This window comes from Pleuronectes platessa, chromosome 14, assembly GCF_947347685.1.
Source record: "Pleuronectes platessa chromosome 14, fPlePla1.1, whole genome shotgun sequence".
In the NCBI taxonomy this organism is placed as follows: Eukaryota; Metazoa; Chordata; class Actinopteri; order Pleuronectiformes; family Pleuronectidae; genus Pleuronectes; species Pleuronectes platessa.
Genome location: NC_070639.1, coordinates 9,983,521 through 9,998,667, shown reverse-complemented (window position 1 = coordinate 9,998,667; position 15,147 = coordinate 9,983,521). Strand labels below are relative to the sequence as shown.

The 15,147-nt window shown below is 42.0% G+C and overlaps 1 protein-coding gene across 2 annotated transcripts in view; it reads left to right on the top strand.

Annotated features, from left to right (window-relative positions):
• col4a2 (collagen, type IV, alpha 2) overlaps nt 1-15,147 on the top strand; it is a 54,998-nt gene that overhangs the window by 20,889 nt on the left and 18,962 nt on the right. The window lies entirely within an intron of this gene.

Sequence of the window (15,147 nt, the reverse complement as noted above, 5' to 3'; positions counted from 1 at the left end):
TGAACTATTAACCTGTTGGTTAATGGGACTTTATGAGACCGAAGTGGGCATTCAGCCATGTGGAAGACTGCTGCCGAGACTCATTATTCTGAAACCCTTATCAGACGATGCTACAGCTAAAGTGATGAGGTTCAAACCATTAACCTCAGTGTAAGAGGAGGCCCCAGTGGAGGGAGTGTGTGGAGTGTGGGAGACACATCAGCCGGAGCAAAGACGGACAGAAAAAAGAGACGGACCTGACGCCGGAGGGTTTTTATATCGGAGAGAGGCAGACGTAGACTAAACACTCTGAGATAGCAAATGTTGAGTGAGGGACGGAGGTTCTGCATGAATGAAACTGCTTTTGGTCTCACATGTGCTGTGGAGATCGTCTGATAGCGTTCTAATCGCTGGACTCAGGTTCCTCACACTTAAATTTTTGTTATTTTCAGAATCAGGCAGCAAACACTATACTCAACACAAGCTTTAAATCGGGAAGTAGAAAGTTGGTTTATGGGTAATCTTAGCTCACACATGGTTGTAGAGTGCAGGAATAAAAATGTCTTCAAAAACTGAGCTACAAACTGGGCTTAGTTCTGACCATTTTCTGCAGGTTGAGCTACAGAATATGTAATAAACCGTTTTGGGGTCAACTTCCAAAATAGATCTGACAGCCTGGTATTCATAATTAATGCTCGGTTTTTTAAAATGTTATTAGTAAGATTTGTATTTTTATTATAACCAAACTGATTGTGGGAGACCGATGCCGATACATCTATTTTTGCAGATATAGATATATATTTAAAAAGATGTTGTTTGTAATTGAGGCTTGATAGTATACAGTTTAATCATAAACCTTAATATAAATAACTATAAATAAGGTAGAGAAAAAGAAAGACACACAAATAACTGAAACAAATATATAGAACTCGAAATAAAAAAATAGCATATATATTTTATACGTAAAATGTAAACATAATGCAGAGCTTTTCTGTGTAGTTCATTCAGTCAAAAAGAGTTTCATATGAAAACATATCAGCAAAAACAAATGCCAACAACAACATATTTGCAGATTTGATCCTTCAACAGATCGTTTTCACATATTTTTACTTTCCGGGCAAAAAAATGCAACAACAGCTGGTAATTAACATGTAAATGTTGCATATACACATCCTTTGTTTCTATGTGCATATAGAACATATGCAAATAAACTATGTTTATGTAAAAATAAATAGTAAACGTACCTGCTGAAGAAGAGAACTGAATTTCACTATAAAGTCATCATTAGTCACTTAATCTGCTGTGAATAAAACCACAGTGATATATATATAAATATATACACAGAACATTTAGTTTAATCTATTGTAAGTTTTAAAGACAAATGTTCCACTGCAGATTTGACCTATTTCCTCGGTTTCTGTACCTAAACTGCACATAGGAGCTATTAACATCTCAGTTTAATCTGTGGGATGTGGTAAAGGACTGACATTTTCTCTCAGAAATGTCTCGCCGACCAGAAGAACGGCTCCTGAGGGGACCATTCTTTAAAAGAAAATACTGAGGTGAAGACGGGATCAGTCTAGCAACTGCACTGTTGGCACGCAACAAGAATTCACCCGATCCACTTTACAGTAGCCTGACCTTTGACCTGCACGCCTGCTATGGGTACAGGAAACCCCACAAGGAGGCACGGAGAGAGGAAGTTCCACATTCCACATCTGAAGAACACAAAGGTCCGATGACAGGGTCAGCGGACCACCTCTCTCTTCCTCTTTCTCTGCATTAACCAGATGTGAGGGAAAGAGTTTTGATAGTTCAGTGAAGACGTGATAATGACTGTGTGGGGAGAGTGAAGAGCTTTTTATTTGGCAGTCAGACCTCGACATCACTTGTGGTTTATCTATGAAAAAAAGAGCTAAAAGTACAAAATGACTCTGGCCATAGTTCAAACATTTCTACTCATCCAATGCAAGTTTGTTTATTTAGCACAGTTCAACAGCAAGGCAATCCAAAGTGCTTTGGAAATATCTGTTGTGTTAAATACGAATTATACACACATTTCTCTCCCACTACACATTGCTATTTTTCTAACTAATAGATACGATTTTTCCAAGAATCCAGGAAATATACATTTGACTTTGTGTTAGGCTTAAGTTGTGGTTTCCGATGTATTTCATTGCATCTAGTAAATCCCCCCCCCCCCCCCCTCAAATGCATTACCCAACAGATGTGCTTGTTTGTTAATGCAATGGAAACCAAGACGGCTTTTATCACAGATGTGTTCATCCCTCCGTCTCTCTTGCTTCTTGACTGTCTCCGGTCAGTCCAAATCTCTTCCCCCCAGAGGAGAGTCATGACGACGAACGCCTCCCTGGACGGATCAAACTGATCCTTCACAGCTGCCTGGATCTGCTGGGGCTTGCAGCTGTGGAGATTAGGTGATGGTTGTTAATGGGTGTCTGTGGTCATGTCAGCATCTTGGTTTGGCTGCTCTGTGAGGTCGTAGGATTCAGTTGCTGGCCCAGAATCACCACCATGTCCACCAGTGGGAGATGGGAGAAGTCCAGTTGGAATCAGTATTTTTTTTAAGCTGAAATGAATCAAACCTTTATTTGAATGGTGTTTCCTGTTGTGATGAACTCAGTATTTCAGTGGCTTAAATCCCCGAAAAAAACCCTGTACACTGCCGGTTTAGTACCAAACAGCCATTCAGATCTTTTGTAAACAGCTCTAATAGACAACGTTAGTGGCTCGCTGGTGAACATAGAGCCAGATATTTCCCTTTTTGGGTGGCGGACACCAACAGGGCTAAAATGAGGGTTAACATCGGACTTCCATTCATGAAATGGCCAGAAACATGACTCCAAGTGAACGTTCATTTTGTTTTGGATTGAAAATCAAAGACACCAGCATATTCACAAACTGCATGTCGTATCAAATTCATTTGAACTTTTCCAAATTTTTGGAAAACGTGGACAGCTTTAGATGAAACACATATTGCCTAGCTGGTGAACATTCCTAGAGCCAAATATTTCCCTCTATGGTTGGTGGAGACCAAAAACTGGCAAAAATGAGCATGAACATTGGTCTTCCATTTATTTAAGGTGCAAGAAGCATGAGCTACTGTTGCTTTGTGTCTGCTCGATGTTTAAATAAACTTCTACTTGGCGACTTATTCTCTATAACTTTAAAAGGGGATAATATGTCAGTGTTGTGTTTCGTCATGTGGCCCCCCAGTGGCCACAAAATAATTTAATGCCAAGAGTTTTTTTTCCATGCAAGATCAAAATGTAATACATGATGGAAAGGAACATGAATTATGTCTCAGTGGACAGAGGGTCACACAAGGTACTTTGTGAATGAATGCCAGAGTTCATGTTGTAGAACAGGCATCATGATACAGACAGTGAGACTTAGAGTGGATTCAAATGACAGAGACAGACGGAGAGAGCGTGAGAGAGACAGGAAGAATGAATTGGATTGTTTGGTGGGGGCTAAACATGTTAATTCCACTGGTTTTCTGCTTTGGAGGGAGGGCAGAGATTTGGCAGGCCGACTCGCTGGCCCTACCACCCACTGCCCCTGACAGAGAAGGCGCACAGAAAAAAAATCAAGCTGCCTATACTTCATAAAGTCCTCATTGTTCTCCTGCATTAGTGGTGGACTGGACTCCTCAGATTGGAAATGAAAAGGCCGAACAATCAAGATGAAATTGAATAACGACTAAATCAATGAGGCATACAAAGCATCTGAAGTATAGTTCACCAAAATGCCATTTATAGCTGAAAGGAAAGGGCAGAGTTTTAATCGCGCAATGGCGTTGGCTCCTTTATGAAGAAACTGAAGAGCGGTCAAAGATAGAGAGGATGATCTCAGGTGCTGTAAAAATAGCCGACTTAAGCATGAAAAATCAATGAGAGCACGAGAAACTGAACACAAGCTTCCCCTTGCCTCACCAGAAAACACGTTTAGGAGATCAATGCTGTCTTTTGTTGTCGGGAGTCTCTCTGTCCTCTGTTCTCAGAAACGGGGAGTGGCGCTCGGGTCGTACTGAGAAATAGAAACTTTGGATTAACGAACAGAAGCGTCCATCCGCATGAGCTCACTGTCCCACAGAGTGGACAAGCAGAGATAACAACGCATTGAGAGACAGTCGATGTGTTCGGGGGAGAAAGATAACGTGGGTGTGTGTGTGAAAGTGACGATTTTAATCACCATCGCAGACACTGTGCAGATGGAGATACGCTGGCCTTTCCACCCTGGGAAAAGCTGCGACAGCTGATGAAGAGCAGGAAGTGACACACGTCTTAGGAAGCTGAACACAATGACGCTCTATTGATCTTTTTTTTAATATGGACAGTCCCTGTTTTTGTGGGAAACAAGATTGTCTGTGTTTGGCTGAAGCTATAAATGGCAAAGATTTCCTTGTTCCACGAAAAACAAGCCAGGCATACCTACATTCTGAATCCAGTACCCATGACTGTAATGTGATGTACTTTCCTGTCTGCTCAAGGACAGGATAGCGGCACAGAGAGGAATGCTGTTCGTTCATCATGAAAGACATCAAAGAGTTGAATATATGGTGTTTGCACAAGGATGTAAACTCTGTATCTGTGTTTTTTTTTAGTTTTTACTGTGCTTGCACGACCGTGACCTCTTCACAGTGAGAACATTTTACAACCCCTATATGTATTAAACCTTTTCAAAGCAAATCCTAAAACTCGCAAATATGTGACATCTATCGAATATTTCCATAAACCTCTCCATCTGTTTGCATGTGACTCATTTAGGTAAAAAACTGTTCATCTTATCTGCTTCACACTTGAAACGAGTATTGTTAAGGGCCCAAGGAAGTGTTGAGTTAAGTGTGATTTGGACACACGATACGTTCAATATTAATACAATTTGAATGAATAGGTGACCAGTGCTCGGGAAGCTTTACCGATCTTTTGAACAAACACGTAAACAGCTCTTTGTGCGGTGGTTGTGCAGATTCAGCGGATGAGTCCCGCAATCAGACATTACTCAACCCAGCTCAATTACCACAGGCCACTTTTACAGTTTCCAAATGAAAGCTGCAACGAGCATCACCACAGGTCAAGTAAACAGCCCATTTTAAACAGGAAAGTTTAGAGCGGGACGGCAACAGTCCGTGGAAAAGCAGGAATTTTTCCTCCGTCCCTGGTGAGTTTCTCAGCTGACAGTAGTGATATGCATGTGAAACCGACATCATGGCCCCTGCATACCCTCTGGAAACTGTCTCAGTGTGCCCAACTCTGTGTATTAAATAAACTCCCTATAACTCTTGACCTTAAATCAGGGTTGCGCTCCTCTGATTAAAGCTGCTTCTCCGTCAGCGGCCGGTCATGATTCATCTCCTCAGATATAGAGTTTTAGTCTGACAGCAGAGGAGGACTTATACGTTTTTGATCTGATTTGTTCGCGGTATCGTGGCATGTCAGTTTGCATTAGGGGCGTGTTGTAGCTTCACATGTCAGTGATAAATGATTCATAATGACAGCTATAAGTCCCTCATCTCAAAACATGCAAACCTGAGCTCTACCCTGACCTAGACCTTGACTGGGCCTGTCAAGGAACAACTATCAACTGTGGAGTAAAACTTTAGAATAAAAAAAGATGGTGCACGTGAGTGTGAGTGTACGGGAGGGTGGGAGGTTACAACCCTGCTGCTTTCACTAAAACTCTCAGGCAGAAGGATTTTCTTTCATTAGGATGTTGGAAAGAGGAATTCAGCGGGGATCGTGAGCTGGCTTTGTCCTGTGTGAAAATTAAGGCTGTGGAGCAGTAGGACATGTCTTGAGAGGAGCTTAGACAAACAGACTCTCAGCAGCTGTTTGTGTGTGTTAACGCAGCCCAGTGATGATGATATACAGTAACACACACAAGATGGAGGGAAGCATCATTGGTGGCTGTTGCTACAGGTCAGAGGTTTTAAAGACGTCTCAGCCACTGTGTGAACCTGTTAAAAGTTATGGTTAAAGACATTAAAGTCAAGCTTGGGAGAAAGTCTTTAATAGCCTGTTAAATGTTCACACCTCACACATTCCTCATGTGGTTTGTGTGGCTTCACTCCTCCACTCAGAACTATCTGCTTACTGAACACACAGATCAATGAGCAAAGAAATAATAAGCACCATAATCCCAAAAATAAATTTTGGACAAGGGTGCAAAGAACTTTTTTTAATTGTTCTAAAAACAGCAAGTAAAAGCAACACTAAGCAACTTTTTTACCTTAAATTACACACTGACCTGGATAAGAGAGAACGGTGCCACTTTAATTTCCACTCTGTAACTTTGCTGAGTAGGTAGTGTGTTCAACTGACCAATAGTAGCAGCTTGAATCGACAGAATCAGGTCCAGCAAGTTCAAGTGTGATGCTGAACTCTAGATCAGTTAAAAAGACTTAGAGGCCTCAACACATTGATAGACTTTGTCTTTTAATTTACATGAGAACCACTGCAAGTCGCTGTTGCTCTGTAAAAGTTGCATAGTGTAGCTTTAAAAGTAGGCTTTAAACAATTTTACGATTTTTACAAGATTGATAAACTGTTACCTCATGAGTAAAATAATCAATATATCAACTTTTTTGACAACCTTTAAACACAGCATTGTGGTCCATTTAAGTATCGTAAAGTTGTTCACCAGCAGTTATATGTATTCACACATCCAGCTGACACACAGCGACATTTACATTTATTCTGAGTCATGTTTCTGACCTCCTGACAGATCCAAGTCAGATTTCCATGTTGCTTTTAGCTCTGCTTTGGTATCCACCAGTTCCTGAGAAAAAGATCTGGCTCTTCAGCTGTTAAATGCTCCAACAACCAGCCACAGAATCTGTCTGCCTGCTGATTGGGGCTGTGTTGGAGTTTATCGAGTTGGTTTTAGCTAAAAAGCTGCCTGCTGCATCTGGAGACAACATCGCTGAACATAGTGAGAGGAGAGAAACCCGACGAAAACCCAAAATTCACAGAGGGTAGTTCTGCAGAGTAGGTGATAATTTGCTGTTATTTCATCACTAGAGTAACTTTTCCACATTTTCAACCAGCATAAAGGTTTTGATTATTGCAGTTTGCAATTTCGCTTTCTTATGTGAGAAACAAACCTTGCTTGAAAGTCAACAAACTATCAAACTTACTCTACAGTGCAGCTCCACTTAACTCAGAAAACTGAATGCAAAGATCACATCATATTTCTCCACTGACATTTTCATCAGAAAGGAATTCTTTACTCCATCCCACACTCTTTTTATTCCATAACAGTGAAAGCGGGGTTTGACCCTCCGTACGGCACCCATCTGTGGTCGGACTTTAAGAGCCTATTTAAAGGGCTCGCTCTCACATTTTAAGACGATGGTAGCGGTTTGGGAACAAGATGACTATTGTTGGTGTGGACAAAGGGGCATCTCTTTTTAAAATACACGATAACACACACACACACACACACACACACAAACACAGGGTAACATGCACACAAAAGTCATGTATTATAACTAAAGATGAAGTAATTTTCAACTGCTTCAGAATATTAATCATTTGCTAAAATAATCGTAGCTTAGCAAACTAAACCAGGAATAGCAGGTCTGTCAAGTTTTGGATTTCTTGGATTGTGTGGCACTGTGACAGGAGCCAAACTCAACAGTTTGAGGGTTTGCATCTTTTCATTTAGCCGGCACAATACCAAAGACAGGGTCTCATCCTCTTGGTCTGCTGAAACGTAATCTACAAATGTCAGCATGTCTGGCTGATAAGCTTAACGTAGTAATGTAATCCAGTTATATGTGATATTTCCAAGGCCAGGGAGCATTTTATTAGCCAACAAAAGTTATTGTGGGGTTACATGTTTTATAAAATAAAATAAAACATCCAGTAGTGATACAGCCTCTGGGTTGATGTGCTGTGGAACCCAGCTCTGGGCCTTATTACCTTGTCCAAGGACATTTGGAATGAGACAGGCATCAAACCTCAAACCGCTCTTCCTCCTGAGCCATAAGTAGCATAGTTTATACTTGTCTTGCCTGAGAGACATTTGTCGAAAACAAGAGGAAATCTTGATTTTGATTATTACATTAGATATCCCAGAATGCCATTTTGTCACCTCGACACTGTCATCATCATGTTATCCATCTGACAGCAGGAAAACTGATGATGACATCCAAGTTCTTCAGTCGACCTTGTGTGTATTTTGGCCGTAGACACTGGCCTTGTTGTAGTCTGACTGTTATCGTCAGGCAGAGAACATGGCGTGAGGGCAAGTTTGTTCTCTGCCACATGCTGGTTACATTCTTGCCTCATGGCTCTCTGAACTTAACCACACTTTGTCACATTTTGGTCACAGAGAAATATGGCTGCGAACACCCTTTAAAGAAACAAGCTGGGACTGTTTCATCTGCTCAATCCATCTCCCTGTCAAGGACAAACACACACAAACACCCAGCATGTTTTCCATATCTATCACATGTGTCTCAGTCTGTATTCTCACAATAGGAAAATTGGGTAAACAAGGTGTTCACGCTGATCCTCCTCTGGGAGGTTTGGATTTGATTTGTAGGCTGCACTCAGGAAATGTTGTGCTCCACAAAGACGATCCTCAGAGTGGGAAAAATGTGACCAGAGCTTTGGGTCACCACAGCAACGGCATGTGTTCCCCATCAGGCCTCGTTGTGAAATCTACATCGGGGGGGGGGGGCCGGCTGCAGAGGAAACAATTAGATCTCCTTTAAATCCTTTCATTTTTGTTCCACTTATATGGAAGACATGTTTTCAGTGCAGAAGTTTTTTCTCAGGAGCAGGGACGAGGTCTCTGGGAGCAATTGTTTCCAATTTTGGTAAAACACCATACCCAACCGACACCATCTGCTGCTTACTCAAATTAGGAATAACAACTTGATGTAACTTATGTCCTCAAGATAATCAACTCATTCATTTGCTCAGTAAACCATACAAATACTTGGACCACTGCCCTGATTTGCTCCCTTGCAAACGATCAAGGAATGTGTATTGCAGCTGGAGGGACAGTGGGTGCTGCATCGCCATGTGGGAAAATGTCTTCCAGATTGGCAAAAATTGGACCATGGGCCGGGGCCAGCTGGGTGGGTTAGAGGGTGCAGAAAGAGACCGTGAGGATTATGGGTATCCCTGACACTAATGTGACTGGCTGAAGTCCATGGCAAGAAGCACCAATGTCACAGCTGGGTATTTGACTCTCACTTTCCAAACATGGGTTTTCCCCATTGCTGTGCATTGTTTTATTTTTTTTTTAAACCATTTATAAAAGAAAAGGTTGTAAAGAGCAATGTTGGCAATCACAGTTTTTACAGGTTATCCATTGATAAGTCGTTTAAGTCGTGAAGGTAAACTGCGTGGCTGCAGGGATAACAGTGTCGATCGAGACATAGATCTAGAAACAACAGATGAATGGACGACCATGGGATTTGGTTGAGATCAGGATCATTTCAAGCCGAGGAGCTCGGGGGATTTTGACCAGTCTCCTGGGCACAATTGATAAACTGTCCATGTGGAGACTAAAAGAGGCAGAACACATTAACTGAAATGCATCTGTTATCTGCCTTTGCAAATATCTGTTAATACAGATTAGCCTAATTGTTTTCTGGACCTAAAACACCTACGTATCACAGTAAGTGTTTTGTGACTTGTGTGATAAAAGGAACTAATCAGACTATAGACAGTTTAAATCTGCTGTCAACACCAGAAGCCCCAAAATATTGGACGTGGCCCTCAAAGGCTACTCGCCATCCGACAATATAGCCAATGGGCTGCCAGATTGATTATCTGCTAATAAACTCGAGCTATTAATTACTTCAACACTAAAGTTATTATTGTTCTATTTGCCGACAATTAGTGATCAAAATGTTTTTAAGGTAACTTTTATCGGTGAAACCATCTTTGGGTCACACCTAATGTAAAATACAAAAAAACTACATTCTCTCATCTGCCCATTGCTGCTGCGTCCGCTCAAACAGTTTCACACCATATATCATTTACTGCACATATTTCCGTGCCCTGGGGTGTGATGTTCAATGTCCGAGAACAGTCTGTTTAGGAAACGGAGTTTTCCTCTGTGGGCCTTTATAAACACAAAGACACACAGCGCTCTGGGCGATCCACTGTATGGAAAGTGTAATGTCATTATATCGCAGTGATAAATGTAACACTGGGATTATATTAGAGGCTGCACGCCCATGATGGAGCTCATTACACACAGACATACGCTCAGACTCACGCCGACACCCGACACAAGCTCACAGGTGGCTGGTCTCTGAGGTGAGGGCGACACCTCGTTTGGGACCTTGCGGCATGTCTCCCTCTTTCTCACACAGACACACACGCACACACACACACAGACACACACGCGCAAGCTGCAGCTGTGACCTGTTTAGACACACATGTGCTCGGACCACAGACGCCTCGTTCCTCCGCCATGAGGCAATAGCACAGGTGTCGGACCCCAGAGACCTGTGGGATAGCTGGAGGTGCAAGCTGTTCTGTTCTCAGCCTGGGATCCCCCCCTCGAGTCTTTATCCTCAACACACACCCTCAAGACACACACACTCTCTCTTTCTTTCACACACACACACACACACACACGTCAGTCTAACCACTGGTCATTATCAGGCCCCCACGCTCTGATCCAAAATGCCGTCGGATCTCTGGCACAAACGTCTGCACGTGCTCGGCGGGGAAACGACACGTGCATGCAGAAATGAGTTCAGAGCCTAAACACATTAATGCTGATGTAAACTGGGCCAAACCACTGTGCGGTGAGGGTTTAAACAAAGAGCAGGAGATCTCCATGAGAAACAAAGCGAGGGGACAAACAAATCACTTTGTCGGAACGTCATCTGTTTTTATCCCCGTACTTCATCTCCCTTGCCTTCCCCATGAGACATTTCAAGCAGATGAGTCAGAGGATTTTTTGTCATTGTGCAGCTGGAATAAGTTCAAGTGATGTTTCAAAAGAATATGGCATCGAGGTTTGTCTCCATGGCAGCAGAGACCGTTTTTCATAACTTCCTGTCCCACCTGTTGCCTGTACGGCCTCATCCTCTAGGATTTTTTGAAGCAGGACATTTTCTTCCGTCAAGGCGTTCCAGAAAGTTGACCCCCCTGACCACAGCCAGGAGATCTAAACACACTCTAATAGATATCTAAACATCATCTGCACATGTTTATTTGGTCTGCCTGACTCCTCCTCAGGGGCTTCCAGTTGAGGACCCTCTCAGTGCTTTACCCTAACCCCTTATTGCCCCTAAGCATCCAGGGGAGCTGATTCTCTGTTTCCCCCTCGGGGCTTCGGATGCAGATCCTCAGGAAATGAGTCCAAGAGAAATGTGTCCAAGAAAAATATTTGAGCAGGGTCGCAGAGCAGTGGGACCCAATCCACCGAAGCGTCTGAGGCCTGATGTGCGAGTTAGGAAGCGATATTTAGTGTTTCTGTGCTGCAATTCTCCGTCCTGGCCTCTTCTTTCCCAATCCTGGTTTCCTTTATATCCTACTTCATATTCTTCTTATCTACGTTCCTTCCTCTCTTCTTTCTTTCCTTAGGTTCAGTCATTCCCTTTTGTTCTATCCATTTCCTCCTTTCTTAAATCATTCTGTAACACTTCCTCTATTACGTCCCCCTTCCACACCAACTTTTCCTTCCTTCATTTGTTCTTTTCTACTTTGCTTCCTTCCCTCCATTCCAATACAATGAAGCAGTTCAGAGTAGTAATTGGCTTTTATGTAGTGTCTTAGAAATGAAACAATTTTATGGTTAGTCAATTATTTTATTGACCAATTTAAAACAGTTTTTAAAACATTTTACAACAGTTTTATTAGAAAACATTTTCACATCTCAGTGTCTGCGACTGGTCTTGTGAGTTTCCTTTAGACTTACAACGTTCAGTTGTCTCAAGGATGAACTGCTCGAAGGTCAAGTTCACTGTGATCTCGCCGATCTTGTTTGCCTTGTGAACAGGTTTCCTTAAGAACACCTTGAGAGAGGCTTTTCATATTTGGTAAACATGTCCATTTAGACTCACAGATTAACTGATACGATTTTGGTGGTGACGGGTCAAAGGAATTTGGCTTCTTGAGAATAATATCTCAAGTCTGGTTAGATTTTGGTGGTGAAAAGTTACAGTGACCTGAATGAGTCTAGAAAATATGTATTTGGACTGAAACTTCACTGGTTGTTATAGGTAAACACCACATAGCATTGGTACTATCTCACCACAACCCTTTGTGTTTGGATTCTATGTTATTTCTGAGGAGATGCAGTATATACAACTACTGGAAGGGCAGGACATGTGGAACAGGAGGAATTAGCTTTGTTTGCAACAGAGTAAATACAGGGTTGAGGTTTTGTTCTTTTATTTATGATGCCACTGTTACGGTTGCAGCCAACATTGATATTTTTTTCTTCGTATTCATCATTCAACCTTCCTCTGTTGACCTCCCACCTTTGAATCAAAGTTTGAATCTGTATCTGTTTCCATTTCAGAGTCAAAATGTCATCTATATTTTTTTGTTTTTGGCAGAGAGATGGAATAATGGAGGAGGTTTCCGGACAGTTGTTTGTTGATTTATTTTATTCCACTCTGAGGTCAGAGGTTTGTTGTGTTCCCATCCTGTTCTTAGTGGGTCGTTCCCAAATCTGTTCACCCAAGGGACAGTCTGATCAAATTTATGGCGTCAGACAGGGGAAACTTTTAATAGATCTGTAATTTAGGAATGAGAAATGCAAACACACCCCCACGTACGCACAATGAGAGGAATATGCTTTCTGCATTTTATGTTGTGAAAAGCTGGGATTTTCTCAGAGATGTCTTGATAAGGGTGAGATGTCACGAGGACTCTTGGTCGGGTTAATGCTGAAAGGAAACTGCGTTGGCGTGTGTTTGTTTTAGATTCAGATTTTAGATTTATAATCCACATCTCACAGGGAGAACTTGTGTTTCTATTGAAACTGTTCTGTGCTGAAAAGTTATATAACAAACTGCTAAACATGTTGATGAATTTTTTACTTAAAATGTCCTTAATTCCTTTGAGCACTACAAACTAAATCCAATTTTATATTTTCTAGGCTATTCAGGTGAACTGACTCGCTAATCTTGTTTGTTCAACATAACCTAATATATAAAACCTGAACCTCTGGGTTTTCACATTCAGTTGTAAGATGTCAACCTCTCGGGACCTTTCTTACTTTCAAGATTTTGGTTGAAATAAACTTTGAACCTCAGACGGTTGATGGGCACCAGCTTTCTCCACACTGGAATCTCCCATGTCAAAATTAATGTCCAACATTCTCCGCACACCTTCCTACAGCTGCAAAACGTGCAGCTGGATCATGTTGTCAGTGACATGTAAGACATACGAAAGAGGGGGTTAATCCTTTAATATATTTAAAGGATGCCTTTGAAAAGGAATATTTAGGAAAGACAGTAGGGGAGAGCGGGGTAATGTGGGACATCGGGTGATGTAAAACACCCCCTGTATCTAGGCAACGGAACACATTTGTGGTCATGTGACTATTATGTTTAAAAGCCCCTCCCATTCCCCCCATGCAATGAAGGATAAGTTGGTGCAGGTGCTGTGGAAAGTATGTTCTTTTCACAAAAATGTGATTGATGCTAGCTGAAGATTAGCCTGAATTGATAAGAAATATTGTTTTTCTAAAATTGTGGCTTCGGGGTAAAGTGGGACAAATGCTGTGGGGTAAAGTGGGACAGTGTCTCACTTTACCCCACCATGAAGCACAAGTTAAGTTTAGTCTTAAACATATTCTAGTGTTATATTACATTATATATGTTTTATTTTTAATGTCATAAACATTGTAGAAAAGCCATCATGCCAAGAAACTATACACCAGGAAGACAACCTGGGGCCAAACACCCCTCGCAGAGATGGAGAGTGCAGCCGCTGAGGTCATGCAAGGAAATTAGTCCTTAAGAAAAGCTGGAAGGGATAGAAATATTGATAAGACAACCCTCAAAAGATTCATAAAGAAAAAAGAGAAAGGGAAAGTAAAATCAGTAGCCTGGGGTGCAGTAGCTGAGGCAAAGAGAATATTCACGTGGTCTTGTGTCCCACTTTACCCCGGCTCAAGACCACTTTTTTTTAAACAATCACATTTTCACTGCCCTTTGTCCTGAAGACATTCTGATCATTTCCATTGCTAGAAAACAACCTGAATTAATGGGAAATGTGTAAATTTGACTGATATATCAGTTTAGCTCGCCTAGAGGGGAGCAAATGTAAAAAATTCCCACATTACCCCGCTCTCCCTTATCTATAGTTTTTAAGATCTTACATTCACCTGACGTGAAAAACGGGCAACATTTTGCCATTTCAGCGTCTCATCATACAAAACCTAGTGTGTGTGTGTCTGTGAGTGTGTGTGCGAGCATTTATGTGCAGTGTTTAAAAGACCTATGATGAGGTGAGAAGTGATCAGCTAAAAAGCAGACACCAGATTTCAGAGTGCTGGTGTTTCTATTTTTAAAAATCCACTTTCTCTTGTATATTCAGAGACTAAAATTGGCTTGACTTCATGACCTGCATAACCAAGTCGGAAGCCAGAAGCTGAACTTGCGGAGAAGCCGGTCAGCTGTGATCTTCTAGCCTCTCCCCCCCTCACTTCCTTCTCCTGCCCCGGTGACTTTAGTAGATCTGACTGCTGATTGACGGCTCACCGCTCGCCATTACCGAGCTCACGAGACATGAGGCTGAAGCGGTGACATGAGCCGACTGGGACGGGAAGGAAAATAAAAGAGCCCAGACAGATATAGTTACAGAATTAAGCCAGAGGGAAGCACATGTCTGAGCTTCATTACCTGGTAAAGTCATGACCGGCCTTCGAAAGACTCCCAGAGAAGAACTCAGACCTGAACAGACACACATGTATGTGTGAGTAGCTCCCTTCTAGTAACTCTGAATCGTGTTTGTTTGAAGATCATTCAACTTCCAATCATCTAGATGTCATGTTCTGAATCTCATGGTTTCTGCTCCACTACACGACCATCCACCCACTGCTATACTTCACTATAAAGCTGCTTTCAGACGTGCACTGAGCTCTGGATATTCTCGGAGGGGCTGTATGTGAGAATGCAAATGTCCGACTCGTTCACGTTCACATCATCCTCGG